At 46.9% G+C, this 27,743-nt stretch overlaps 1 protein-coding gene and 1 long non-coding RNA gene across 3 annotated transcripts in view; one reads left to right on the top strand and one right to left on the bottom strand.

The window, feature by feature from the left end:
• NEURL1B (neuralized E3 ubiquitin protein ligase 1B) overlaps positions 1-27,743 on the bottom strand; it is a 751,932-nt gene that overhangs the window by 654,460 nt on the left and 69,729 nt on the right. The window lies entirely within an intron of this gene.
• Positions 2,707-27,669, top strand: LOC134935513 (uncharacterized). The gene is made up of 3 exons (XR_010180206.1): positions 2,707-2,961; positions 27,097-27,217; positions 27,539-27,669. It is a non-coding gene; the product is annotated as an uncharacterized LOC134935513 (long non-coding RNA).

Genomic DNA, 27,743 nt, shown 5'->3' with positions numbered 1-27,743 from the left:
TATGTATGTATGAAGAAGAAAGAAAAAAAAACCACGGTTAGGTGGTATACAATTATGGACGGACTGCCGAGTGCCGACACAGAGGTAGCCACAGCCGTGAACTACCGTACTGTACTGTGTCTGCTGCTAATATAGACTGGTTGATAAAGAGATGTCGTAGTATGTATGTATAAAGAAGAAAGAAAAAAAAACCACGGGTAGGTGGTATACAATTATGGATGGACTGCCGAGTGCCGACACAGAGGTAGCTACAGCCGTGAACTACCGTACTGTGTCTGCTGCGACTGGATGATAAATAATGATATAAAAAATATATATATATATCACTACTGCAGTCGGACAGGTATATATATTATATAATGACGGACCTGCTGGACACTGTCTGTCAGCAGAATGAGTTTTTTATAGAATAAAAAAAAAAACACCACACAAGTGAAGTCACACGACGAGTGTTTAACTTTTTCAGGCAATCACAATATAGTATACTACTAACTATACTGGTGGTCAGTGTGGTCAGGTCACTGGTCAGTCACACTGGCAGTGGCACTCCTGCAGCAAAAGTGTGCACTGTTTAATTTTAATATAATATGTACTCCTGGCTCCTGCTATAACCTATAACTGGCACTGCAGTGCTCCCCAGTCTCCCCCACAATTATAAGCTGTGTGAGCTGAGCACAGTCAGATATATAATATATACATAGATGATGCAGCACACTGGGCTGAGCAGTGCACACAGATATGGTATGTGACTGTCTTGTACTCCTGGCTCCTGCTATAACCTATAACTGGCACTGCAGTGCTCCCCAGTCTCCCCCACAATTATAAGCTGTGTGAGCTGAGCACAGTCAGATATATAATATATACATAGATGATGCAGGCATGCAGCACACTGGGCTGAGCAGTGCACACAGATATGGTATGTGACTGAGTCACTGTGTGTACCGTTTTTTTCAGGCAGAGAACGGATATATTAAATAAAACAACTGCACTGCTGGTGGTCACTGTGGTCAGTCACTAAACTCTGCACTCTCTTCTACAGTATCAGCCTCAGGTCAATCTCTCTCTCTCTCTCTCCTAATCTAAATGGAGAGGACGCCAGCCACGTCCTCTCCCTATCAATCTCAATGCACGTGTGAAAATGGCGGCGACGCGCGGCTCCTTATATAGAATCCGAGTCTCGCGAGAATCCGACAGCGTCATGATGACGTTCGGGCGCGCTCGGGTTAACCGAGCAAGGCGGGAAGATCCGAGTCGCTCGGACCCGTGAAAAAAAACATGAAGTTCGTGCGGGTTCGGATTCAGAGAAACCGAACCCGCTCATCTCTACGGCTGCCACACCTTTATGGCTTTTAAAGGTACACTAGTCACCTTTTGCACTGGCTCAAAGATGATTGCTTCGGAACAGCTGAGACAGGTTCAGGATAATAAAGTCCACACAGGGGTGCATGAGAAAGCTAGTGGCCACGGTTAATAAGAGCTAACCATAGATTAACCCCATCGTATACACACAGAGATGGCCAATCCACTAACTAAACCCCCATCATTTATTTATTGAATTGTTGAGTATAAGTGAGTTTACTTTGGTGAGTGCTGGGTTCTTTGTTTGTGTGTGTGTGTGTGTGTGTGTGTGTGTGTGTGTGTGTGTGTGTGTGTGTGTGTGTGTGTGTGTGTGTGTGTGTGTGTGTGTGTGTGTGTGTGTATATATATATATATATATATATATATATATATATATATATATATATATATCTCCACGACGATCCTGCACTCAAAATGTGGACACCCTTAGTCTCTACTATACACACTGCATTGACCACAGGCAACATTGATAAACCAGTTGCCAGGCACTTTTTGGCAGCAAAACATCAAGTCGCCAGCCTGAAATGCAAATTAATAGATTGGATTCCTCCATGCCCGACTGGTGGCGACCGATCCCTTTTGTTGAAGAGACAGGAAAGTTATTGGATACATCGGTTGGATACGGTCGCACCCAGAGGGCTCAACGAGTCCAATCCCTTCAATGTTTTTCTGTAACACATGTTGGGTTATGCTAGATGTCTTTATAGTGACACTCCACCCTGGGTTCAGCACCTACAATATATTGTATTTATACTTTAGGTCTAGTGGTGTATTACTATAACATATTATGTTATTTGAAAAAGTGTTAACCATTCGAATTTTATGTTGGGGTGCATATGTGAACCTGGTATTTACATCTGTGGCCCAGTAGCATAGGTACTTATTGTCCCGACCCGACATGTATATTAGAAACTGTCCGTATAATATGTCCTTTGCCTCTTTTGGACCTCCTCCCAGGCCTAGACATCCATTTTTGGCCAGATCATTATCATCTATGTTATTATATTAAACACTACTGAATGATCTTTTTTCCACCTTTTAGGTGGTATATTAATCACGCCCCTATTACTTTTGGGATTTTACAACGCACATTCTACCCTCTTATCCTGTCCCCCCCCTATTTAATTAGACCGCTTAAATGTCGAATATATACTACTCAGTCCCCTTTAGTGAATTGTTTGGTGCATATGAGTGGCAGACATATAGAATAGCCTGCACTTAGACTGTTCTTTTTGGTTCTATTAAGGCTCATGGGTACAGAGTCGTTTCTATCGTCATGTCACTTCCGGACGGGTGGAACGCATTTCCGGCAGGTGGAACGCAAACCACTCGCATCCGGGAAGTACAGTTCCTATGACACGATTTATCACCTGGTGAGCGCGGCGCCTGGCGGCCGGGTCTAGCGGGTTGTGGAGGCACCACTCTGTTGAGTGTGTGCCTGCTAGTTAATCTAGTGCTTGTAGCGTTTCATACCCAGTAGGAGAATTATGCAGGTCACACACGGCACTTCCGGTCACTTCCGGTCCGGGAAGCTTAAATAGCAGTCCCAGTTCTGTGAGTAATGATGCAGCACAGGGACGAATTGCACCTCTCCCCACCAGTGTAAGTACGGTTTTAACTTTCTACATCTATTAGTGTGATGTTTATGGGCTGCACTCAGATGCTTATCTATGTATTATTGTTTGCTATTATTATTTATATAGCTCACTTTGTCCTACCGTGGCCCTGTAGCTGCATCTTAATAGCAGCGTCTGTGTGATCAGGTATGTCTAGAGTGATTTATATATGATTATTGGTGGGTGACCTATTTGAATTGCCTTTATGACTTATTGTGCGACTTGGTTTATAGAGACGTGTAAGGCATTGGTTGCATATATGATCTTCAATTTTGGGTGTCCAGACCTGCTATCCCCATATGTCTGTTTACATGATGATGAACTGATCCTAGGTGAGCCTTCAACACCATACGGTGTATGGGTGGTGACTGTATTGGTGGAGGTGGTGCGTTCACCCAGAATAGTTGTTCCTGTCACTTATATCCCTGTCTGGTGATGGATTGAGTTGGGATTGTTGCATCTATATTAAGATCTAGCTTGATGTCACAGTCCCTTAATATATGTATTTGTCTCTGTTTTTCATTTTAGACACACCATTAATTATTTGATGAATGATGTCTACCTAAATGTTTTATTGGTCTTGAGAAAGGTTCGTCAAACGGACCGAAACGTCGACCAGACCAACAAGGTTTTTTGACCACTTTAATAAAAAAAAGTCTTTTTATGAACGGACTATCATTTCTGCGAGAGTGCACCTTCCACCTTGTGGAAACACTGAGATATATATATATATATATATATATATATATATATATATATATAAGTTCAAAGTAAAGTTCTTGCATGGACCGGCACTCCCACTGTTAGTGAAGTAGTATGCCCTGGTGCCCTCTAGTATCAATAAGTAAGGTAAGAGCGGTAAAACAAACAGCGGCACTCAGGGTCTTAAGCAGTAAAAAGTGTATTAAAAATCACTTCATAGATCCCAACGTTTCGGGACACGCAAGTCCCTTTGTCCAGGTGAATTTGTCACCTGGACAAAGGGACTTGCGTGTCCCGAAACGTTGGGATCTATTAAGTGATTTTTAATACACTTTTTACTGCTTAAGACCCTGAGTGCCGCTGTTTGTTTTACCGCTCTTACCTTATATTATATATATATATATATATATATATATATATATATATATATATATATATATATATATATATATTTATTTAGGTAGTGGGAGTATGGCGCCACAGGTGTATGTGAAATAGATTAATATAAAACAACAAAATCAGACACTCCTTAAATAATTCAAGGCGTCAGCTAACCCTTAAGTATTAGGCAGGGATAAACTGCCTTAACTAAAAATGTAAGAAAAGGGGGATAAGGGTTTCAGCGACCAACGGTGTCTAGTAAAATATGATAAATATGAGGAGACTTACTGGAAGTGATGTCACAACTATCCATTCTTAATTACATGTGCTATAAATAAGAGTGCCTGTTCAGTAGTCCCATACCCCTTGATGAAGTCTGAGTGACGAAACGCGTTGGGTGTACCTCCATCGACTCTCCACTTTTTAAAAAGATAAGCAGCACTCTTTTATTGGATATTTTACCATTTATTGCCTTTTTATTATATGTATTATTGTTTTAGTTTTCCTTTTATTTGTTATTAATTAATAGCATATGTCCTCCGGCTTTTAAACCCACCCTGACATTTATTATAGTTGGTTTTATATTATACCTTGGTTTTATTTCTGTATAAATAAATATATTGTTATTTTATACGTATCCAGTAAGTCTCCTCATATTTATCATATTTTACTAGACACCGTTGGTCGCTGAAACCCTTATCCCCCTTTTCTTATATATATATATATATATATATTTTTTTTTTTTTTTTCATTTTTATTTATTTTGATTCATTGAAGATACTCGGCACTTTGTTAATATATTGAGGTCAGCATGCCTGGTGCCCTCCACAGCTTTTGTAGCAATGTAGATTCGTCGATAGGCGGCACTCCCGGACTTACATAAAATAAAGAACAGAGATCACCCTGTCTTTATGCTTAACTTTTCGGTTTAATACAACCATCGTCAGAAGCAACCTTTTAAGCTTAAAGACGGAGTGATCTTTGTTTCCTTGTTGTAAGTCCGGGAGTGCCGCCTATCGACTATATATACACAGTATATATATATATATATATATATACACATATACATAGACAGACAGACAGACAGACAGACAGACAGTTGTAAATAGACTGCACAAACACCAGGTATAATCTGTTCAGTCCATGGGTGCTCGGTTGGCACAATAGAATATGTAGTAATCCTCACCAAGAGGCTCCGGCTGGGGCTATGGTTAGGAAGAACCAGCACTCCATAATGCAAAAAAGGTCACTTCCTTAAGACAGGTCACATATGAGTAAGCATAAATAATGCATCGTTACTTATCAGTCTCGATATTCAACATGACCTGGGGAATACGTTCCTAAACAGGGGTGGCTCCCAACAGCCGTTTCGGACAAAGCCGTCATCAGGGGAGAATCCCGAAAAATGTCCGGTGCACATCACTAGTTAAAATTAAACAGAGTGTGGTTTGTAGTGATGTGCACCGGACATTTTTCGGGTTTTGGGTTTTGGTTTTGGATTCGGTTCCGCGGCCGTGTTTTGGATTCGGACGCGTTTTGGCAAAACCTCACCGAAATTTTTTTATCGGATTCGGGTGTGTTTTGGATTCGGGTGTTTTTTAAAAAAAAAACCCTAAAAAAACAGCTTAAATCATAGAATTTGGGGGTCATTTTGATCCCATAGTATTATTTACCTCAATTACCATAATTTCCACTCATTTTCAGTCTATTCTGAACACCTCACACCTCACACTATTATTTTTAGTCCTACAATTTGCACCGAGGTCGCTGGATGGCTAAGCTAAGCGACACAAGTGGCCGACACAAACACCTGGCCCATCTAGGAGTGGCACTGCAGTGTCAGGCAGGATGGCACTTCAAAAAAATTGTCCCCAAACAGCACATGATGCAAAGAAAAATGAAAGAAAAAAGAGGTGCAAGATGGAATTGTCCTTGGGCCCTCCCACCCACCCTTATGTTGTATAAACAGGACATGCACACTTTAACGAACCCATCATTTCAGTGACAGGGTCTGCCACACGACTGTGACTGAAATGACTGGTTGGTTTGGGCCCCCACCAAAAAAGAAAGCAATCAATCTCTCCTTGCACAAACTGGCTCTACAGAGGCAAGTTGTCCACCTCATCATCATCCTCCGATTCCTCACCCCTTTCACTGTGTACATCCCCCCCTCCTCACAGATTATTAATTCGTCCCCACTGGAATCCACCATCTCAGGTCCCCGTGTACTTTCTGGAGGCAATTGCTGCTGGTGAATGTCTCCACGGAGGAATTGATTATAATTCATTTTGATGAACATCATCTTCTCCACATTTTCTGGAAGTAACCTCGTACGCCGATTGCTGACAAGGTGAGCGGCTGCACTAAACACTCTTTCGGAGTACACACTGGAGGGAGGGCAACTTAGGTAGAATAAAGCCAGTTTGTGCAAGGGCCTCCAAATTGCCTCTTTTTCCTGCCAGTATACGTACGGACTGTCTGACGTGCCTACTTGGATGCGGTCACTCATATAATCCTCCACCATTCTTTCAATGGTGACAGAATCATATGCAGTGAAAGTAGACGACATGTCAGTAATTGTTGGCAGGTCCTTCAGTCCGGACCAGATGTCAGCACTCGCTCCAGACTGCCCTGCATCACCGCCAGCGGGTGGGCTCGGAATTCTTAGCCTTTTCCTCGCACCCCCAGTTGCGGGAGAATGTGAAGGAGGAGATGTTGACGGGTCACGTTCCACTTGACTTGACAATTTTCTCACCAGCAGGTCTTTGAACCTCTGCAGACTTGTGTCTGCCGGAAAGAGAGATACAACGTAGGTTTTAAATCTAGGATCGAGCACGGTGGACAAAATGTTGTGCTCTGATTTCAACAGATTGACCACCCGTGAATCCTGGTTAAGCGAATGAAGGGCTCCATCCACAAGTCCCACATGCCTAGCGGAATCGCTCTGTTTTAGCTCCTCCTTCAATGTCTCCAGCTTCTTCTGCAAAAGCCTGTTGAGGGGAATGACCTGACTCACGTGTGGCAAGTTCAGTTCAAAGGGTTGCAGAACCTTGCACAACGTTGAAATCATTCTCCACTGCGCTTGAGTCAGGTGCATTCCCCCTCCTTTGCCTATATCGTGGGCAGATGTATAGGCTTGAATGGCCTTTTGCTGCTCCTCCATCCTCTGAAGCATATAGAGGGTTGAATTCCACCTCGTTACCACCTCTTCCTTCAGATGATGGCAGGGCAGGTTCAGGAATGTTTGGTGGTGCTCCAGTCTCCTGTACGCGGTGCCTGAATACCGAAAGTGGCCCGCAATTCTTCGGGCCACCGACAGCATCTCTTGCACGCCACTGTCGTTTTTTAAATAATTCTGCACCACCAAATTCAATGTATGTGCAAAACATGGGACGTGCTGGAATTTGCCCAGATGTAATGCACGCACAATATTGCTGGCGTTGTCCGATGTCACAAATCCCCAGGAGAGTCCAGTTGGGGTAAACCATTCTGCGATGATCTTCCTCAGTTCCCGTAAGAGGTTGTCAGCTGTGTGCCTCTTATGGAAAGCGGTGATACAAAGCGTAGCCTGCCTAGGAACGAGTTGGCGTTTGCGAGATGCTGCTACTGGTGCCGCCGCTGCTGTTCTTGCTGCGGGAGGCAATACATCTACCCAGTGGGCTGTCACAGTCATATAGTCCTGAGTCTGCCCTGCTCCACTTGTCCACATGTCCGTGGTTAAGTGGACATTGGGTACAACTGCATTTTTTAGGACACTGGTGAGTCTCTTTTTCTGAGGTCTGTGTACATTTTCGGTATCGCCTGCCTAGAGAAATGGAACCTAGATGGTATTTGGTACCAGGGACACAGTACCTCCAACAAGTCTATAGTTGCCTCTGAATTAACGATGGATACCGGAACCACGTTTCTCACCGCCCAGGCTGCCAAGGCCTGAGTTATCTGCTTTGCAGCAGGATGACTGCTGTGATATTTCATCTTCCTCGCAAAGGACTGTTGGACAGTCAATTGCTTACTGGAAGTAGTACAAGTGGTCTTCCGACTTCCCCTCTGGGATGACGATCGACTCCCAGCAGCAACAGCAGCAGCGCCAGCAGCAGTAGGCGTTACACTCAAGGATGCATCGGAGGAATCCCAGGCAGGAGAGGACTCATCAGACTTGACAGTGACATGGCCTGCAGGACTATTGGCTTTCCTGGGTAAGGAGGAAATTGACACTGAGGGAGTTGGTGGTGTGGTTTGCAGGAGCTTGGTTACAAGAGGAAAGGATTTAGTGGTCAGTGGACTGCTTCCGCTGTCATCCAAAGTTTTTGAACTTGTCACTGTCTTATGATGAATGCGCTGCAGGTGACGTATAAGGGAGGATGTTCCGAGGTGGTTAACGTCCTTACCCCTACTTATTACAGCTTGACAAAGGCAACACACGGCTTGACACCTGTTGTCCGCATTTGTGTTGAAATAATTCCACACCGAAGAGGTGATTTTTTTTGTATTTTGACCAGGCATGTCAATGGCCATATTCGTCCCACGGACAACAGGTGTCTCCCCGGGTGCCTGACTTAAACAAACCACCTCACCATCAGAATCCTCCTTGTCAATTTCCTCCCCAGCGCCAGCAACACCCATATCCTCATCCTGGTGTACTTCAACACTGACATCTTCAATTTGACTATCAGGAACTGAACTGCGGGTGCTCCTTCCAGTACTTGCAGGGGGCGTGCAAATGGTGGAAGGCGCAAGCTCTTCCCGTCCAGTGTTGGGAAGGTCAGGCATCGCAACTGACACAATTGGACTCTCCTTGGGGATTTGTGATTTAGAAGAATGCACAGTTCTTTGCTGTGCTTTTGCCAGCTTAAGTCTTTTCATTTTTCTAGCGAGAGGATGAGTGCTTCCATCCTCATGTGAAGCTGAACCACTAGCCATGAACATAGGCCAGGGCCTCAGCCGTTCCTTGCCACTCCGTGTCGTAAATGGCATAATGGAAAGTTTACGCTTCTCCTCAGACGCTTTCAATTTAGATTTTTGGGTTATTTTACTGAACTTTTGTTTTTTGGATTTTACATGCTCTCTACTATGACATTGGGCATCGGCCTTGGCAGACGACGTTGATGGCATTTCATCGTCTCGGCCATGACTAGTGGCAGCAGCTTCAGCACGAGGTGGAAGTGGATCTTGATCTTTCCCTATTTTACCCTCCACATTTTTGTTCTCCATTTTTTAATGTGTGGAATTATATGCCAGTATCAATAGCAATGGCCTACTACTATATATACTGCGCACAACTAAAATGCACCACAGGTATAGAATGTAGATGGATAGTATACTTAATGACGACACAGAGGAAGGCACAGCAGTGGCCTTCCGTATCGTACTGCTATATATAGTATACTGGTGGTCACTGTGTCGGCAAACTGCAAAACTAAAATGCACCACGGGTATAGAATGTAGATGGATAGTATACTTAATGACGACACAGAGGTAGGTACAGCAGTGGCCTTCCGTATCGTACTGCTATATATAGTATACTGGTGGTCACTGTGTCAGCAAACTGCAAAACTAAAATGCACCACAGGTATAGAATGCAGATGGATAGTATACTTAATGACGACACAGAGGTAGGCACAGCAGTGGCCTTCCGTATCGTACTGCTATATATAGTATACTGGTGGTCACTGTGTCAGCAAACTGCAAAACTAAAATGCACCACAGGTATAGAATGTAGATGGATAGTAGACTTAATGACGACACAGAGGTAGGCACAGCAGTGGCCTTCCGTATCGTACTGCTATATATAGTATGCTGGTGGTCACTGTGTCAGCAAACTGCAAAACTAAAATGCACCACAGGTATAGAATGTAGATGGATAGTATACTTAATGACGACACAGAGGTAGGCACAGCAGTGGCCTTCCATATCGTACTGCTATATATAGTATACTGGTGGTCACTGTGTCAGCAAATTGCAAAACTAAAATGCACCACAGGTATAGAATGTAGATGGATAGTATACTTAATGACGACACAGAGGTAGGCACAGCAGTGGCCTTCCGTATCGTACTGCTATATATAGTATACTGGTGGTCACTGTGTCAGCAAACTGCAAAACTAAAATGCACCACAGGTATAGAATGTAGATGGATAGTATACTTAATGACGACACAGAGGTAGGCACAGCAGTGGCCTTCCGTATCGTACTGCTATATATAGTATACTGGTGGTCACTGTGTCAGCAAACTGCAAAACTAAAATGCACCACAGGTATAGAATGTAGATGGATAGTATACTTAATGACGACACAGAGGTAGGCACAGCAGTGGCCTTCCATATCGTACTGCTATATATAGTATACTGGTGGTCACTGTCAGCAAACTGCAAAACTAAAATGCACCACAGGTATAGAATGTAGATGGATAGTATACTTAATGACTACACAGAGGTAGGCACAGCAGTGGCCTTCTGTATCGTACTGCTATATATAGTATACTGGTGGTCACTGTGTCAGCAAACTGCAAAACTAAAATGCACCACAGGTATAGAATGTAGATGGATAGTATACTTAATGACGACACAGAGGTAGGCACAGCAGTGGCCTTCCGTATCGTACTGCTATATATAGTATACTGGTGGTCACTGGTCAGCAAAACTCTGCACTGTACTCCTCCTATATAATATTAATTATACTGGTGGTCCCCAGTCCCCACAATAAAGCAGCACACTGAGCACAGATATGGAGTGTTTTTCAGGCAGACAACGTATACTGGTGGTCACTGTCAGCAAAACTCTGCACTGTACTCCTGCTATATAATACAGCTGCTCCCCAGTCCCCACAATTAAGCAGTGTGAGCACAGATATATTATGCAGCACACTGAGCACAGATATGGTATGGAGCGTTTTTTTCAGGCAGAGAACGGATAAAACTGGTGGTCACTTATCAGCAAAACTCTGCACTGTACTCCTCCTAACAGCTGCTCCCCAGTCCTCCCCACAATTAAGCAATCAAGTTCAACAATAAACGGAGAGGACGCCAGCCACGTCCTCTCCCTATCATCTCCAATGCACGAGTGAAAATGGCGGCGACGCGCGGCTGCTTATATAGAATCCGAATCTCGCGAGAATCCGACAGCGGGATGATGACGTTCAGGCGCGCTCGGGTTAGCCGAGCAAGGCGGGAAGGTTCGAACCTGCCTCGGACCCGTGTAAAAAGGGTGAAGTTCGGGGGGGTTCGGTTTCCGAGAAACCGAACCCGCTCATCACTAGTGGTTTGTATGAAAATTAGGGCCCTAGACACTTGCCGATAGCACTAAACGATATGAATGTTCTTGTTCATTAATGAATGAGATATTGTTTATATCGTTTAGTGTGTAGGCACCGTTCATCGTTTTCTGCCGGGCCGCTTATGCATGCAAGCCAATATGGATAATCTCGTCCATATTAGCATGCACTGCTATGGAGCTGGGTGACGGGTGGAGTGAAGAAACTTCACTCCCCCAGTAACTTCCCCCCAGCCGCCGGCTTATCATGGGTGTGCGGCATTCAACAGGCTTGAGAACCCACCAGCAAAAACATAAATCGGCAACTCTGCAGTCTACACACACACACACACACACACACACACACACACACACACACACACACACACACACACACACACACACACACACACACACACACACACACACACACACACACACACACACACACACACACCAGGGTTGGGATCCAATTAACCTACTAGTATGAGGCGGTAATGCTAAACATTACACCGTCTGTACTGCCATGTCCCTATATTGTTGCTACAAGCCTTTGGCACACAGACCATATTTTAAACATGGGTGGCACTCAAAGTAAACTTTCACCCTGAGCTCCACAAGGTCTAGAACCGGCCCTGTCACCAATTTAGGATTTTTAAATATAGTTTCTTTTCAAATATAACATGCCACCATAGCTAGGACCCCAATTCAGTAAAGAGGAAGGGGGCGCCAAAACATACCCTTGCTTCGGGCTTAATGGCACCCAGCTACACTACCACCCAGGGGTGGATTGGGATCCTACACCAGCCCAGGAAATTTATGGAAGCAGCCCTAATGGGGGCAGAGTCTATTAAGGGGGAGGCTAGGGCGGATCCAGAAGACAATGATACGGGGGGCACCATGGAAGGGGCAAGTACATTTGCGTGCGGCTTCGGTGCATGTGAGGTGGCGCTTCTTTTACAATGCCCACAGTTGTAGCGCTCATTATGCAATGTCCACTGTACTGGTAGTGCCCCTTATATAGACCCCATAGTAGTGGTGCCCCTTATGCAATGCCCGTATTGCCCCCAGTAGTAATGTTGCCTGTAGTAATGCCCCCAGTCATTTAGCGTCCTAGTAGTTATGCCCCCAGTGGTAATGCCCCTGCAGTTATGACCCCAGTAGTTTACCCCCCCCCCCTTTAGTTTAGCCTCCCAGTGGTAATGCCCCCAGTAGTTTGCCTGCTTGTAGTTTAGCCACCAGTAGTAATGCCCCCCTTTAGATTGCCCCATTGTAGTTTAGCCCCTGTAGTTATGACCCCCTTGTAGTTTAGCTCCAAGAAGTAATGCCCCCAGTAGTTTGGCCCCTGTAGTTGTCCCCCAGTAGTTATGCCCCCCTGTAGTTTAGCCCCCAAGTAGTAATGCCCCTGTAGTTATGCCACCAGTAGTAATGCCCTCCTGTAGTTTGCCCCCAGTAGTTAGCCCCTTTGTAGTTGGCACCCAGTAGTAATGTCCCCCAGTAGTGTGCCCCCAGTAGATGCCCCCCAGTAATAATGTCCCCCAGTAGTTTGCCACCAGTAGTAATGCCCAATAGGAGTTTGCCCCCAATAGATGACCCCCCAGTAGTAATGCCCCCAGTAGATGCTCCCCCAGTAATAATGCCCCCAGTAGTAATGCCCCCCCACCCAGTAGTAATTTCCCTTGTTGATGCCCCTCAGTAATGTCGCCCCCCCCCCCCAGTAGGTGCCCCTGCTGCACTGAGGAAGAGAAAACAGAAAATACTTACCAAGCCCCGTTCCCGCTTCCAGACCGCTGCAGTCCTCCTCCTCCCTGGGCTTCCGCTCCTCAGTCAGCACTATGAGAGAGACGTCATGACTTATGTCTCTCCCATAGAGCACAGTGACAGCGCCGGAAGCCGGAGCTCAGTACTGAGCTCCTGCCTCCGGCTGCCGCTGTGCAGGGAGACGGGCGCCCGCTGGTAACACAATCTCAGCGGGCGCCCGTCATCTCCCTGTGCGGCGCCGGCGCTGGGGGGGGCGGAGGCCATAAATGACAGGGGGGGCACGGGCCCGAGTGCCCCCCCCTGGATCCGCCACAGGGGGGAGGGGTCCGTCAAGAGGGCGGGGTCCCTCCTCAGAGGTCCTGATTCTGAGATAGACATAGTTGGGGCTTTCTTTGCTTTCCGCTATGCCAATGTTTACCTGTGCCTTTATGCAATATACATATGCTGCTACAATGCCCTTCCCTGATGCACATCTGAATATACAAGGACTGATATGCCCACTTTCACTGTCTACTGACACTGCTGTCATGCCTTTATTCTACTTCTGATTTTATTGATTTTTCATTCTACAAACCCCTTTTTTTTAACCTTATATGTTTCAAAGTAAAAGGAGGGGGAGCACACACTACATACAGCACAGTACAGGGAGGGAGCACACTACATACAGCACAGTACAGGGAGGGGGAGCACACACTACATACAGTACAGTACAGAGAGGGAGCACACACTACATACAGCACAGGGAGGGAGCACACACTACATACAGCACTGTACAGGGAGGGAGCACACACTACATACAGTACAGAGAGGGAGCACACACTACATACAGCACAGTACAGGGAGGGAGCACACACTACATACAGTACAGGGAGGGAGCACACTACATACAGCACAGTACAGGGAGGGGGAGCACACACTACATACAGCACAGTACAGGGAGGGAGCACACTACATACAGCACAGTACAGGGAGCGGGAGCACACACTACATACAGTACAGTACAGAGAGGGAGCACACACTACATACAGCACAGGGAGGGAGCACACACTACATACAGCACTGTACAGGGAGGGAGCACACACTACATGCAGTACAGTACAGGGAGGGAGCACACACTACATACAGCACAGTACAGGGAGGGAGCACACACTACATACAGCACAGTACAGGGAGGGAGCACACTACATACAGCACAGTACAGAGAGGGAGCACACACTACATACAGCACAGTACAGGGAGGGGAGCACACACTACATACAGCACAGGACAGAGAGGGAGCACACACTACATACAGCACAGTACAGGGAGGGGGAGCACACATTACATACAGGAAGGGGGAGCACACACTACATACAGCACAGTATAGGTAGGGGGAGCACACACTACATACAGCACAGTACAGGGAGGGGGAGCACACACTACATACAGCACAGTACAGGGAGGGGGAGCACACACTACATACAGCACAGTACAGGGAGGGAGCACACACTACATACAGCACAGTACAGGCAGAGCCGGATTAAGGGGGGTGCCCCAGGGGTCAGTACCCCGGGCCCCCCTGTTTTACGGGGCCCCCTGGCCGAAGCTCTGCACCGATCTACAGGTTGCCGGGGCAGGAGGGATCCACGCTGTGCATGCGGCTTCCTCCCCCCTCCTCTCGGCCAGCACGGTCGGGGACTGAGTCAAGCAATCTCCAGCCTTCGCTGCTGCCAGGAGAGATGCTGCTGGCAGCAGAGGCTGGAGATTGCTTGACTCAGTCCCCGACCGTGCTGCCCGAGAGGAGGGGGGAGGAAGCCGCATGCACAGCCGCACTTCTCCCCCGGCAGCGTGGATCCCTCATACCCCGGCAGCCTGGTGTCTTCTCTTCTCCCCCTGCTGCAGCGCGGCTCCCGTTGCCTGTGACCGCGGGAGGTGAGCAGCGGGGGGGGGGGGGGGGGGTGTAACTGTGGGGGCTGGTGGTCCACTGGGGGGCCCTGCTGTCTTTGGTGCCCCGGGCCCCCCGAGGGCTTAATCCGGCCCAGAGTACAGGGAGGGGGAGCACACACTACATACAGCACAGTACAGGGAGGGGGCACACACAAGTAGTGAAACACAGACAGGACACCAGTGCAGTGGAATCTGTCCCAGTGGCCAATCCGCCCCTGATTACATACATAGCCGGGTGTGGTTCATCAAATCGACAGTGTCTAGGTCGACAATGTTTAGGTCGACCACTATAGGTCGACAGTCACTAGGTCGACATGGATGGAAGGTCGACAGGGTTTCTAGGTCGACATGTGTTAGGTCGACAGGTCTAAAGGTCGACATGAGGATTTTTTTTTTTTTGGTGTCGTTTTCTTCGTAGAGTGACCGGGATCCCAAATTAGTGCACCGCGTCCCCTCGCAACTTCGGGCATGGTGCCTTCGTTCCGCTACCGCTTCGCTCGGCACACTTTACCGTTCCAATCGTAGTCCACGTGGATCGTTAAATATGAAAAAAGAAATTTTTTTTTGAAAAACTCATGTCGACCTTTAGACCTGTCGACCTAGCACATGTCGACCTAGAAACCCTGTCGACCTTCCATCCATGTCGACCTAGTGACTGTCGACCTATAGTGGTCGACCTAAACATTGTCGACCTAGACACTGTCGATCTTCAGACCAGATCCCACATAGCCACCACATTATTATACGAATAGCACCGCATTACATGTACAGCTCTGCATTACATGTATAGCACGACACTACACATATAGCACTGCATTACGCAAATAACACCACATACAGTAACACGAATAGCACCGCATTATACATATAGCACCTCACTACATGTATAGCACATCATTATACATGTATAGCACCACACTACACGTATAGCACCACATTATACAAATAACACCACATAACACGTATAGCACCAATTTATACAAATAACATGAATAGCACCACATTACATGTGTAGCACCGCATTATAACGAATAGCACCACATTACATATGTAGCCACTGCATTACATAAACAGGCCCATCATCATGGACAGACATTGGGCAGCTATAGGGCTGAAGCACTTTGCATTATAGATTGTCCCAGGGCTGGCTGTGAGTGCAGCCTGATCAGCTGACATCCTGAGAACAAGATACATCCTGCTCCTGTCCAGTCCCCAAACCATACACTGTGACCGGGAACGTCCTAACTCTTACTGTTATGCACACCAGTGCCAGCAGGAATGTACTGGTGTCTGAACGGAGAGGGATGCAAAACAAATGAACTCACAGACAGACTGGGGAATATGACATTACATACACCGAAGGTGATAGGGTAACAAAATAAACACAAAGTGAACAGAGAAGCCCAAAGGCTAAGAAACTGGGTGTCTCCCTAGTATTAGGAATGCTCAGATGGAAAGAAGCGAGATGTTGTGATTTAATACGTAGAGAACCCGAAATGCTGTTGCTAAGGGCAACAGCAAAACCCTAAAGGGTTACCAACGGGTGTGGCAGTAAACTCCTTGGTCAGAGATGGAATAATAGACACAAGGAGAGTCTCCACAATCCTAGTCTTCACTTGCAGTGCACTGGTTCAGCTTACTGCCACTAAACTGACACCTGAACACCTTGCACAGTGAGAAAGGATTTTGGCAGGCAAGTCTGAGAATACAGCCGCAAACTTGCTAGGTTCACAGAGTAGCAAAAGAACCCCAGCAGGTTAAACGACTGACTCCAGTCTTACTGCTAGGTCTGGATTGGCAGAGTGTAATACCAAATCCCAAGGCCTATTTGCAGTAAGCAACAAACAAATACAAAGTTTACACAGTACTAGCTAGCTTTCAGGAACTGACTAACCAACAAAGATTCAGCAGCATCTGCCTAACCTGAGAAGAGGGTTTATATAGCAGGTGCTGTCCACGCCCCACTCAGACCTCACAGACTGTGAGCACAAAAACCTGCACCGGATCCCCTGCCGTGCACAGAGCCTGTAACCACTGCACAGCAAAAGACCCGAACTGGAGTATCAGCTACGCTCAGGTTACTCCGCTAGCACTTGTCTCCCGGTTGCCATGACGACGTAGCAGCACAGAGCAGGAGACCCTAACAGTACCCCCCCTCTGACGAGGGGTCAAAGAACCCCTACCACCGGGTTTATCGGGGAACTGCGTGAAGAAAGAGCGTAACAGTCTGGGGGCATGAAGATCACAACTGCGCACCCACGACCGCTCCTCCGGGCCATACCCCTTCCAGTGCACCAAAAATGACAGCCGACCCCGAACCATCTTGGAGTCAAGACTCCTTTCAACAACAAACTCCCTCTGGCCACGTATCAGAAGAGGGGAAGGTCTTCCACTGGAATGAGGATTACTAATCGCCCGTTTTAAAAGGGAACAATGAAATGTTTTATTGATACCCAAAGAACGGGGTAGATCTAACTGAAATGCCACCGGATTGATAACCCTAGTGATCTTATAAGGACCGATGAACCAGGGGCCTAACTTATGAGATGGCTGTCTCAACTTCAAATTCTTGGTAGACAACCAGACGAAGTCTCCTAATTTGAAGCTGCAGGGTCTCTTCCGCTTATCAAAAACCCTTTTGGTCACTAATGACACAGACACAAGGGCTTTCTTCACTTTCCTCCAAATACCTCTAAGGACCGAAACCACAGAGGAACCACCAGGCGTGGAGTCCAGGGGGTCAAAAGAATTGGCCTTAGGATGATGCCCATACACACAAAGGAAGGGAGAGATCCCTGTAGCAGAGTGAGCCGCGTTGTTATAGGCAAACTCCGCCATGGACAGATGAGCAACCCAGTCAGTCTGACACTTGGAGACATAACACCTGAGGAACTGCTCCAAGGACTGGTTCACCCTTTCAGTCTGCCCATTAGACTGCGGATGGTAGCCTGACGACAAGCTGACAGAAATCTGGAGATCGGAACAAAATGCCCTCCAGAATTTGGCCACAAACTGGGATCCGCGGTCAGAGACCACATCAAGTGGCAACCCGTGGAGGCGCACAACATGCAGCATAAATAATTCAGACAGGCATCTGGCCGATGGCAGCCCAACCAATGGAACGAAGTGCGCCATCTTCGAAAACCTGTCAACGACAACCCAGATGGCTGTCATCCCCGAGGATTTGGGCAAGTCCACCACAAAATCCATTGAAATGTGGGTCCATGGCTTAGATGGAATAGAGTGGATGTAATGGGCCAACAGGAACCCCTCTAGGAGTCTTATTTCGGGCACAGATGTCACATGCCCGAACCCACTGATCCACATCCCTAGCCACCGAGGGCTACCACACCGCCCTAGATAGCAACTCCCGAGTTCTGGCAATACCCGGGTGACCTGCCGACTTCTTGGCATGGAATTCCAGGAACACTCGCTGTCTTAACCTAGGAGGCACAAACAAAAGACCTACCGGAAGGTCTGGAGGAGCCTGCTCCTGTGCTCTAAGGACTAATGACAAGAGGTCCTGGGTAATGCCCACTTTAATACATGATGGGGACACAATGGGCAATGGCTCCTCGGTGGTCTCCTGGATTGGAGCAAAACTCCGCAAGAGCGCATCAGCCTTGATGTTTTTTGACCCAGGGCGATATGTTATCAAAAAATTAAAGCGAGCAAAAAACAAAGCCCATCGAGCCTGCCTGGCATTGAGGCGCTTCGCTGACTCTAAATATGCCAAATTCTTATGGTCGGTGAGAATTGAGACCACAAACTTAGCCCCCTCAAGCCAGTGTCTCCACTCCTCGAGTGCATCCTTAATAGCCAACAATTCCCGGTTACCCACGTCATAATTCATCTCGGCAGGCGAAAATTTACAGGAAAAGTAAGCACAGGGATGAAGGCGATTATCAGACACCCCCATCTGAGAGAGCACTGCCCCAATACCCATCTCAGAGGCATCCACCTCCACCACAAAAGGACGCTCTGGATCTGGGTGTCGCAGCACCTTGGCCGAGACAAATGCCCTTTTGAGACGGGCAAAAGCCGCTTTGGCCTCACAAGACCAGTGAGCAACATCCGCCCCTTTCTTAGTGAATGCCACCAAGGACGCCACTATAGATGAAAATCCAGCGATAAATAGTCTATAAAAATTCGCAAAGCCCAGAAAACGCTGAAGCGCCTTCAAACTAGTGGGCTGCACCCAATCCAGGACTGCCTGTACCTTGGAACCCTCCATTTGGAAACCTTCTGGAGAGAGAATATATCCTAGAAATGCGATTTGCTGAACTTCAAATTCGCACTTCTCCAGCTTCGCCCCAAGCCGGTGGTCTCTGAGTTTCTGGAGGACTAAGCGTACATGCTTCCGATGTTCCTCCAGGGAATGGGAGAAGATTAGGATGTCATCTAAGTATACAACTAAGAATCTATCCAAATATTCCCTGAGCACATCGTTCATGAAGTCCTGGAAGACTGCCAGGGCATTACAGAGCCCAAAAGGCATCACCAAATATTCATAATGCCCTGAGTGGGTATTAAAGGCAGTCTTCCATTCATCCCCCTCTCTTATTCGGATTAGATTGTACGCACCGCGTAGGTCAATCTTAGAAAAAATGGTGGCCGTACGAAGCTGGTCAAACAAGACCGAAATGAGAGGCAGTGGGTATGAGTTTTTAATCGTGATACGGTTCAATTCCCTGAAGTCGATGCAGGGTCGCTACGAGCCGTCCTTTTTACCCACGAAGAAGAACCCCGACCCAACTGGAGACTGTGAAGGTCTGATAAATCCCTTAGCCAAGTTCTCCTGAATGTACTCTGCCATAGCCTGAGTCTCAGGACGTGACAGGGAGTACAACCTGCTCTTGGGAAGCTTAGCATTCGGCAACAAATTAATGGCACAGTCATAGGGGCGATGGGGAGGTAGTACCTCTGCAACTCTTTTGGAGAACACGTCCGCAAAATCTGCATAACATCCTGGCAATCCTGGCAAACTTAGCTGCGAAAGCCTGACTGGAAGGCTCAAGCAACTCCTGAAACAATCAGGACCCCAACTAAGAATCTCCCCAGAGACCCAGTCAAATTGAGGATTGTGGGCCCTTAACCAGGGTAACCCCAACCCCAATGGGGCAAAAGTACAGACAGTCACATAAAAGGACAATTTTTCAGAGTGTGTGGCTCCAATAAACAAAGAAATCTGGCTAGTGCAAGAGGTAATTTTACACTGGGATAATGGTTCCCCGTTTAACCCACAAATCTCAATTTCCGATGCCAAGGGTACTAAGGGAACAGAGTGTTTCAGGGCGAATTGGGGGTCCATAAAAACCCCGTCGGCCCCACTGTCCACAAAGGCCTCAGTCTTGACAGTTTGACCGAGGATCTTCAAGGTCACCGGAATGATAAAAGTCTTCTTGGGAAATTCTGACTTCTGGCCTGACAGGATATTTCCCATCACCCTCAGGCCCTGAAGTTTTCCGGCTTTTCTGGGCATGATACTACCACATGACCTTTATTCCCACAGTACAAACATAACCCCTGCTGTCTCCTCCGCGTCTTCTCACGCGAGGAGAGGCGGGTAGCCCCAATCTGCATAGGCTCCTCGGAAAATTCCTCAGAGTCTGAGGTTCCCTTGGGAAAGAAGGAAACCTCGGTCTCCCTTTCAAGCCTGCGCTCTTTCAGCCGTCTATCCACCCGAATGGATAACTGCATGAGCTGATCCAAGCTATCAGGCAAGGGATATTGTACCAGTTGGTCTTTTAACTGGTTAGAAAGACCTCTTCGATACTGGTGTCTCAGGGCTGGGTCATTCCACTGGGTATCATGGGCCAACCTCCGAAACTCCGTACAATAAACCTCAACTGGCTTTCGCCCTTGCTTAAGGATCGAAATCTGAGCCTCGGCTGAGGCCGTCTTGTCAGGGTCATCATACAACATGCCCAGTGCCGTAAAAAAAGCATCAACACTTTTAAGCGACGGACAGTCAGGCTGCAACCCATATGCCCAGACCTGTGGGTCTCCTTGTAGCAAGGAAATCACTATGCCCACCCGCTGAATCTCCGACCCAGAAGACTGAGGCCTAAGCTGGAAATATAGCTTGCAGCTCTCCTTGAAACAAAAGAACTGCAAGCGATCTCCAGAAAAACGATCCGGGAGATTTACTTTCGGCTCCTTAACCCCTGAAGGTACTGCTGCTGCGGGAGCTCCGCCAGCGGCCTGCGAGGTGTGCATTTTAATGGACAAATCATTAAATTGTCGAGTCAGGACCTGCACCTGTTCGACCACCTGTTGCAAAGTATTTTGAGGGGTATGCTCCATATTCCCACAAAATTTCAACAGGAGTATTAGGCTGCTGAATATGTTGTGCACACCAGTGCCAGCAGGAATGTACTGGTGTCTGAACGGAGAGGGATGCAAAACAAATGAACTCACAGACAGACTGGGGAATATAACATTACATACACAGAAGGTGATAGGGTAACAAAATAAACACAAAGTGAACAGAGAAGCCCAAAGGCTAAGAAACTGGGTGTCTCCCTAGTATTAGGAATGCTCAGATGGAAAGAAGCGAGATGTTGTGATTTAATACGTAGAGAACCCGAAATGCTGTTGCTAAAGGCAACAGCAAAACCCTAAAGGGTTACCAACGGGTGTGGCAGTAAACTCCTTGGTCAGAGATGGAATAATAGACACAAGGAGAGTCTCCACAATCCTAGTCTTCACTTGCAGTGCACTGGTTCAGCTTACTGCCACTAAACTGACACCTGAACACCTTGCACAGTGAGAAAGGATTTTGGCAGGCAAGTCTGAGAATACAGCCGCAAACTTGCTAGGTTCACAGAGTAGCAAAAGAACCCCAGCAGGTTAAACGACTGACTCCAGTCTTACTGCTAGGTCTGGATTGGCAGAGTGTAATACCAAATCCCAAGGCCTATTTGCAGTAAGCAACAAACACAAAGTTTACACAGTACTAGCTAGCTTTCAGGAACTGACTAACCAACAAAGATTCAGCAGCATCTGCCTAACCTGAGAAGAGGGTTTATATAGCAGGTGCTGTCCACGCCCCACTCAGACCTCACAGACTGTGAGCACAAAAACCAGCACCGGATCTCCTGCCGTGCACAGAGCCTGTAACCACTGCACAGCAAAAGACCCGAACCGGAGTATCAGCTACGCTCAGGTTACTCCGCTAGCACTTGTCTCCCGGTTGCCATGACGACGTGGCAGCACAGAGCAGGAGACCCTAACACACCATCGTGATAATGGAAATAATGTAATTAAAAATAACCTCTCTGCCGGGTCCCCTTCAGTGCTCGGATGCCGCTCTGGCCAGTCCAGTGAGAGTGCGGGAACTAAGGCGGTGGCAGGTATAGAAAACCCAGCTCCAACCATCGCTATGCTGCTGCTCCCAGGCCGGGCTCATTGAAGAGACCTTTGGCCTGGGCCAGAGAGGGGATTTGCTGGGCTGGTTAACTTTCTCCAGGTCCCACGTTGGTAGAACAGCTTCACCACTTTTCACGGCTAGCAGCACCCAGAATTCCTTTCTAGCCTAACTTCCGGATTGCGTTCCAATTAACTGCCAGTACTGGAAGCAGTGTGACCCAGCCCAGCCTAAGTGTTAAACAGCCTGGCTGAGGGGGATAAGGGACCAGCCCATCGGAATCTGTCATGGTGGGACAATCCGCCCCTGCTACCACCACTACCGTGCAATGTAATCATTTAAAAAACAAAATCCCCTGCAGTTTTATATTTGTACTGGCTGCCGGGTATGCATTCACTACAGTATGTCAACATCAGAATGTTGAATGTCGAAACGGTTAAATGTAGACAACTAACATTTCCCGGGTTGGGTATGTATGACTGCCAGTCAGCACACCGACGCCAGGATTCTGGTATCGGGATGGCCGGCGGAGCGCTCGTCACAGGTTCTATTCCCACTCTATAGTCCCTGCAAGTCGACTGTCGGGATTCTGAGGGGACAGGATATAGGGGGAGGTATTGTGACCGGCAGTCTCCGGACCACCGGTCACATAAATACATCCCCATTTCCCCACCTGGAAAATGTTATAATTAGCGTTTAAGTTAGGTTTAGGGGTAATGGTAAAGTTAGGGTTAGATGTTGAGATGACAAGTTACAAGATGATATCTCACATGTCGACGTACTCTCTCAATTTACGGTCTGTCTAAATTATGTAGTCAACTTTGTGAATGCAGTCATAACGTATGTATCACGGCTGGTGTGCCTGGGTATATTCTCATTCATTCATTGTCAATCTCTCTCCGTGTCTTTCCCACTGGCTTCTCTAGTTGTCTCCCCCGCCGGGCAATCTCTACACTCCATTAAACAGTACTAATTTCCAGCTGCATATTTCTATTAGTATCACAGTGATGCTAACAAATATGCCACTGGTATTTATCCTCACTTATCTGTCCAGTGAGGTCCAGTGCCGTCTTCTCTGCTGTGTCCTTCGACAGGTAACTGACTAATATACAAGCAAAATGGCCATCTTCAAATATGCCTTGTGCTTCAAACTCAGGTGAGGACATAGCAAAGCCTGGAAGGCTTAAGACAGAAAGACGTTGCTGGTCCCCCATTGCCGGCAATAGGGACAGGATTGCTAACACCATCTACAAATGGTGCAAGCGGCACAGTCATAAACAGTGGTAAGCCGGTTTCCTGCGATCCTCCAGAGGTGAGATATATACATGTAGAGACCCCTAATTTATATAATAGGTACCTAATTAGATCCAAAGATTGACTCTGTGGGATCACGACCTATAGTGGCGCAGGTTCACCTCCCAGCCAGGTGGGGTAGTGCCTTAGCTTTCCTGTGCTGTTATGATGTTAAATCATTTTATGGTTGCGGTTTTCTTTTGGTCTCTGTGCAGAGGTGTAACTGTGGGAGGCAACGGAGTCGGCTGCCGCTGGTCTCCTGCTCTTTAGGGGGGCACCTCTGCTCCCGCACAACCTATTACACTGGAAGCAGACACCTTACTGATGAAGCTATTTGCTCCTGTATAGGAAAAGTGAGAATTATAATTATATGAAGTTACTTCTCTGAGAATTACTAGTAACTTCATATAGTTATAACTCTCATGCTTTCTACACAGGAGCAAATAGCTCATACTTGCCTACTTTTGAAAAGTAGTTTCAGGGAGATTACGGATTGCACTCTAATGCGCTGCGTGGTGCACTATTGAGGGGGTGTGTCACATTGCACCCAAGGGACGTGTCTATCTCCACCTATGGGCGTATCTACTGTCAATCAGGGGTGTGTCCTGCAGTGTCAGGTGAAAACCAAACTACAGAGCTAGTACTGGCTATACACCGACATCGCAGCTACATTACACAGCAGGGCTACATACTGACATCACACTAATGTTACACAACAGGGCTGCACAATGACATCACAGCAACAATACATGGCTACACACTGACATCATATCAAAATTACTCAGGAGGGCTACACATTTACATCACTCCTACATTACACAGCAGAGCTATACATTGACATCACACCTACCTTACACAGCAGAGCATAATATTGACATCACACCTACATTACACAGCAGAGCATAATACTGACATCACACCTACAGTACACAGCAGAGCATAATACTGACATCACACCTACAGTACACAGCAGAGCATAATACTGACATCACACCTACAGTACACAGCAGAGCATAATACTGACATCACACCTAAATTACACAATTACACAGCAGAGCATAATACCGACATCACACATCATATAGTATATGTGACGTATATGTGCCCTGGTGATAACTACTAAGTTTAAATTTTAAATGTTCTTACATTGTTTACATGCCATATTGGGGAAGGGGGGGGGGGGGGTGTTGGAGATCTCTTCCAGTGTCAGGGAGAGGGTGGTTAAGAGAAAGTGAGGAAATGAGAAGGGGAGAGCGAGAAAGTGTCAGGGTGAATGAGAGGGGTGAGAGCAAGAGAGGGGATGTCAGGGAAAGTGAGGGAATGACAGAAAGTGAGAGGAGAGAGCGAGAGTGTCAGGGAGAGAGAGAGAGGGGTGAGAGAGTGTCAGGGATAGAAAGAGAAGGGGGAGAGAGAGAGGGTGTCATTGATAAGAGAGAGAAGAGGGTGAGAGAGAGGATGTCAGGGATAGAGAGAGAGAGGGGGGGGTGAGAGGATGTAATTGATAGAGAGGGTGATTAGAGAGAGAGGGTGTCAGGGATAGAAAGAGAGGAGGGTGTGAGAGAGGTTGCCCGGGATAGAGTGGGGGAAGTGAGGTGTGAGGGAAAAGAGAGAAGGGGGTGAGAGGGTGTCAGGGATAGAGAGAGGGGGATGAGAGAGAGAGAGAGAGAAGGAAAAGAAAAAAGGGGATGAGAGAAACGGTGTCATTGATAATAGGATTTTGGTTACCTACCGGTAAATCCTTTTCTCGTAGTTCGTAGAGGATGCTGGGGTCCATATTAGTGCCATGGGGTATAGATGGGTCCACCAGGAGCCATTGGCACTTTAAGAGTTTAACAGTGTGGGATGGCTCCTCCCTCTATGCCCCTCCTACCAGACTCAGTCTAGAAACTGTGCCCGAGGAGACGACATACTTCGAGAGAAGGAAATACACAGATAGTGGCGAGATTCATACCAGCTCACACAACAAGGCAAATCCGGCCAACATGCCGGATAAACTCAGCAACAGCTGAAACAGTACCGAAACCGTAAATAACGCAGAACTTACCTAGGAACCAGGTAGTACTGAATAAATAAAAAAACACTGCATGAAAACAAAGCGCTGGGGCACCCAGGATCCTCTACGGACTACGAGAAAAGGATTTACCGGTAGGTAACCAAAATCCTATTTTCTCTTACGTCCTAGAGGATGCTGGGGTCCATATTAGTACCATGGGGATGTACCAAAGTTACCAGAACGGGAGGGTATGCGCGTAGGCTCCTGCAAAACTGCTTGACTAAACTTGAGGTCATCAGAGGCCAAAGTATCGAACTTGTAAAACTTAGCAAACGTGTTTGATCCAGACCAAGTAGCTGCTCGGCAAAGCTTTACAGCCGAGACACCCCAGCAGCCACCCAGGAAAAACCCACCTTACGAGTAGAGTGGGCCTTAACAGATTTTGGACACGGCAATCCTGCTGTGGAATAAGCATGCTGGATGGTGAAACTGATCCAGCGTGAAAATCGACTGCTTTGAAGCAGGACACCCAATTTTTTTGGGATCATAGAGGACAAACAGTCAGAATTCCTATGACGAGCCATCCTCTTCACATAAATCTTCAAAGCCCTCACAACATCCAAGGCCTTTGAAGCAATTGAGGAGTCAGTAGCCACTGGCACCACAATAGGTTGGTTGATATGTAAAGCTGAAACAACCTTAGAAAGGAACTGTTGACGTATCCTGAGTTCCGCACTGTCCACATGGAAGACCAGATAGGGACTATTACAGGACAAAGCCCCCAATTCCCACACATGTCGAGCAGAAGCTAAGGCCAACTAAGTGACCGCCTTCCACGTGAGAAACTTGATTTCAGGATCTTGTAGAGGCTCAAACCAAAAAGGGAGGCTGGATGTGCAGAAACCCTTTCAAAAAGGTCTGAACCTTAGGGAGGTAAGCCAATTTTTTTTAAACTAGAAACTCATGTATATCCAGTTGTAATTGATGTCGAAAATGTATATGTAAGATAGCTGTAACTCTGCAGCTTTGCTTCTGGATACTGTGACATCACACCTAGCCTGTGACATCACTAGCCCGTAACATCACAATGCTTCTTCCTGTAATATTCTATCTACAGCTGCTGACGTTTCCAGTTTCCATGCAGGAGACAGGTAGGAGGAGGTGAGTACTACATAGCAGGTTATGATGGAGGGGGAAGACAGAGTGCAGTATAGTCTGCTGAAAGGCAAGACAAGATAGACAGAACAGGGAATACAGGTACAAGGACACATAAATAGGAGAAGCGCAGGAAGGAACGACATATTTAGGAATAAAAATGATACATGGGATATTGATAACTTTGAAAGTATCTTGATTGGTTTAAGGAAAATTGGGAAACTGGTTGACTCATGGACATTTTATTGTACTTAAACTAGTACTATGCTTAATGATAGTCTTTTGTGTTTTTAGATCATTTGGCAAAGAGATTTGCAGAGTGTCGGGTGACCGGCAAAGAGATCTGCAAAGTGTCATTTGAAGACGACGGGAGGGGTTGCAGAGGTAGCAATGACTGGAGTATAACATGCAGGAGGTAAGTTACCATTCTCTCTCTCTGCACATGTTACATCTGCCCCACCTGCAGTGCTCATGGTTTTGTCCATTAGACAACAAATTTGCTGCTGCGATCAGGTCTGAATTAGACCCAGTGTATGATACAAACATGGTCCTAGCACTAGGGAAGCTAAAACCTGGAGCAGATAACTTGGGTCTCTATGAGAAAGGATCTTGGGTTTTGGATAAAAAGTCAATAAAATAGATAAATTGCAAATGAATAAAAATGAAAGTACATAACAAAATGTTGTAGTATAATTATGCACATAGTATGTCTGACCAGGAAATTCTGCTCATTTAGATCATCATTTGGCAAAGTTCTGGCAAAGAGATTTGCAGAGTGTCGGGTGACCGTCAAAGAGATCTGCAAAGTGTCAGTTAAAGACGACGGGAGGGGTCGCAGAGGAATTAGTGACTGGAGAATAGCATGCAGGAGGTAAGTTACCATACTTGTGTAATTGTGTGTGTGTGTGTGTGTGTGTGTGTGTGTGTGTGTGTTGGGGGTA

Source organism: Pseudophryne corroboree, chromosome 6 (genome assembly GCF_028390025.1).
Source record: "Pseudophryne corroboree isolate aPseCor3 chromosome 6, aPseCor3.hap2, whole genome shotgun sequence".
NCBI classification, from domain to species: domain Eukaryota; kingdom Metazoa; phylum Chordata; class Amphibia; order Anura; family Myobatrachidae; genus Pseudophryne; species Pseudophryne corroboree.
Note: the sequence above shows the minus strand (reverse complement) of the source record. Positions and strands in the feature narration are given on the sequence as shown.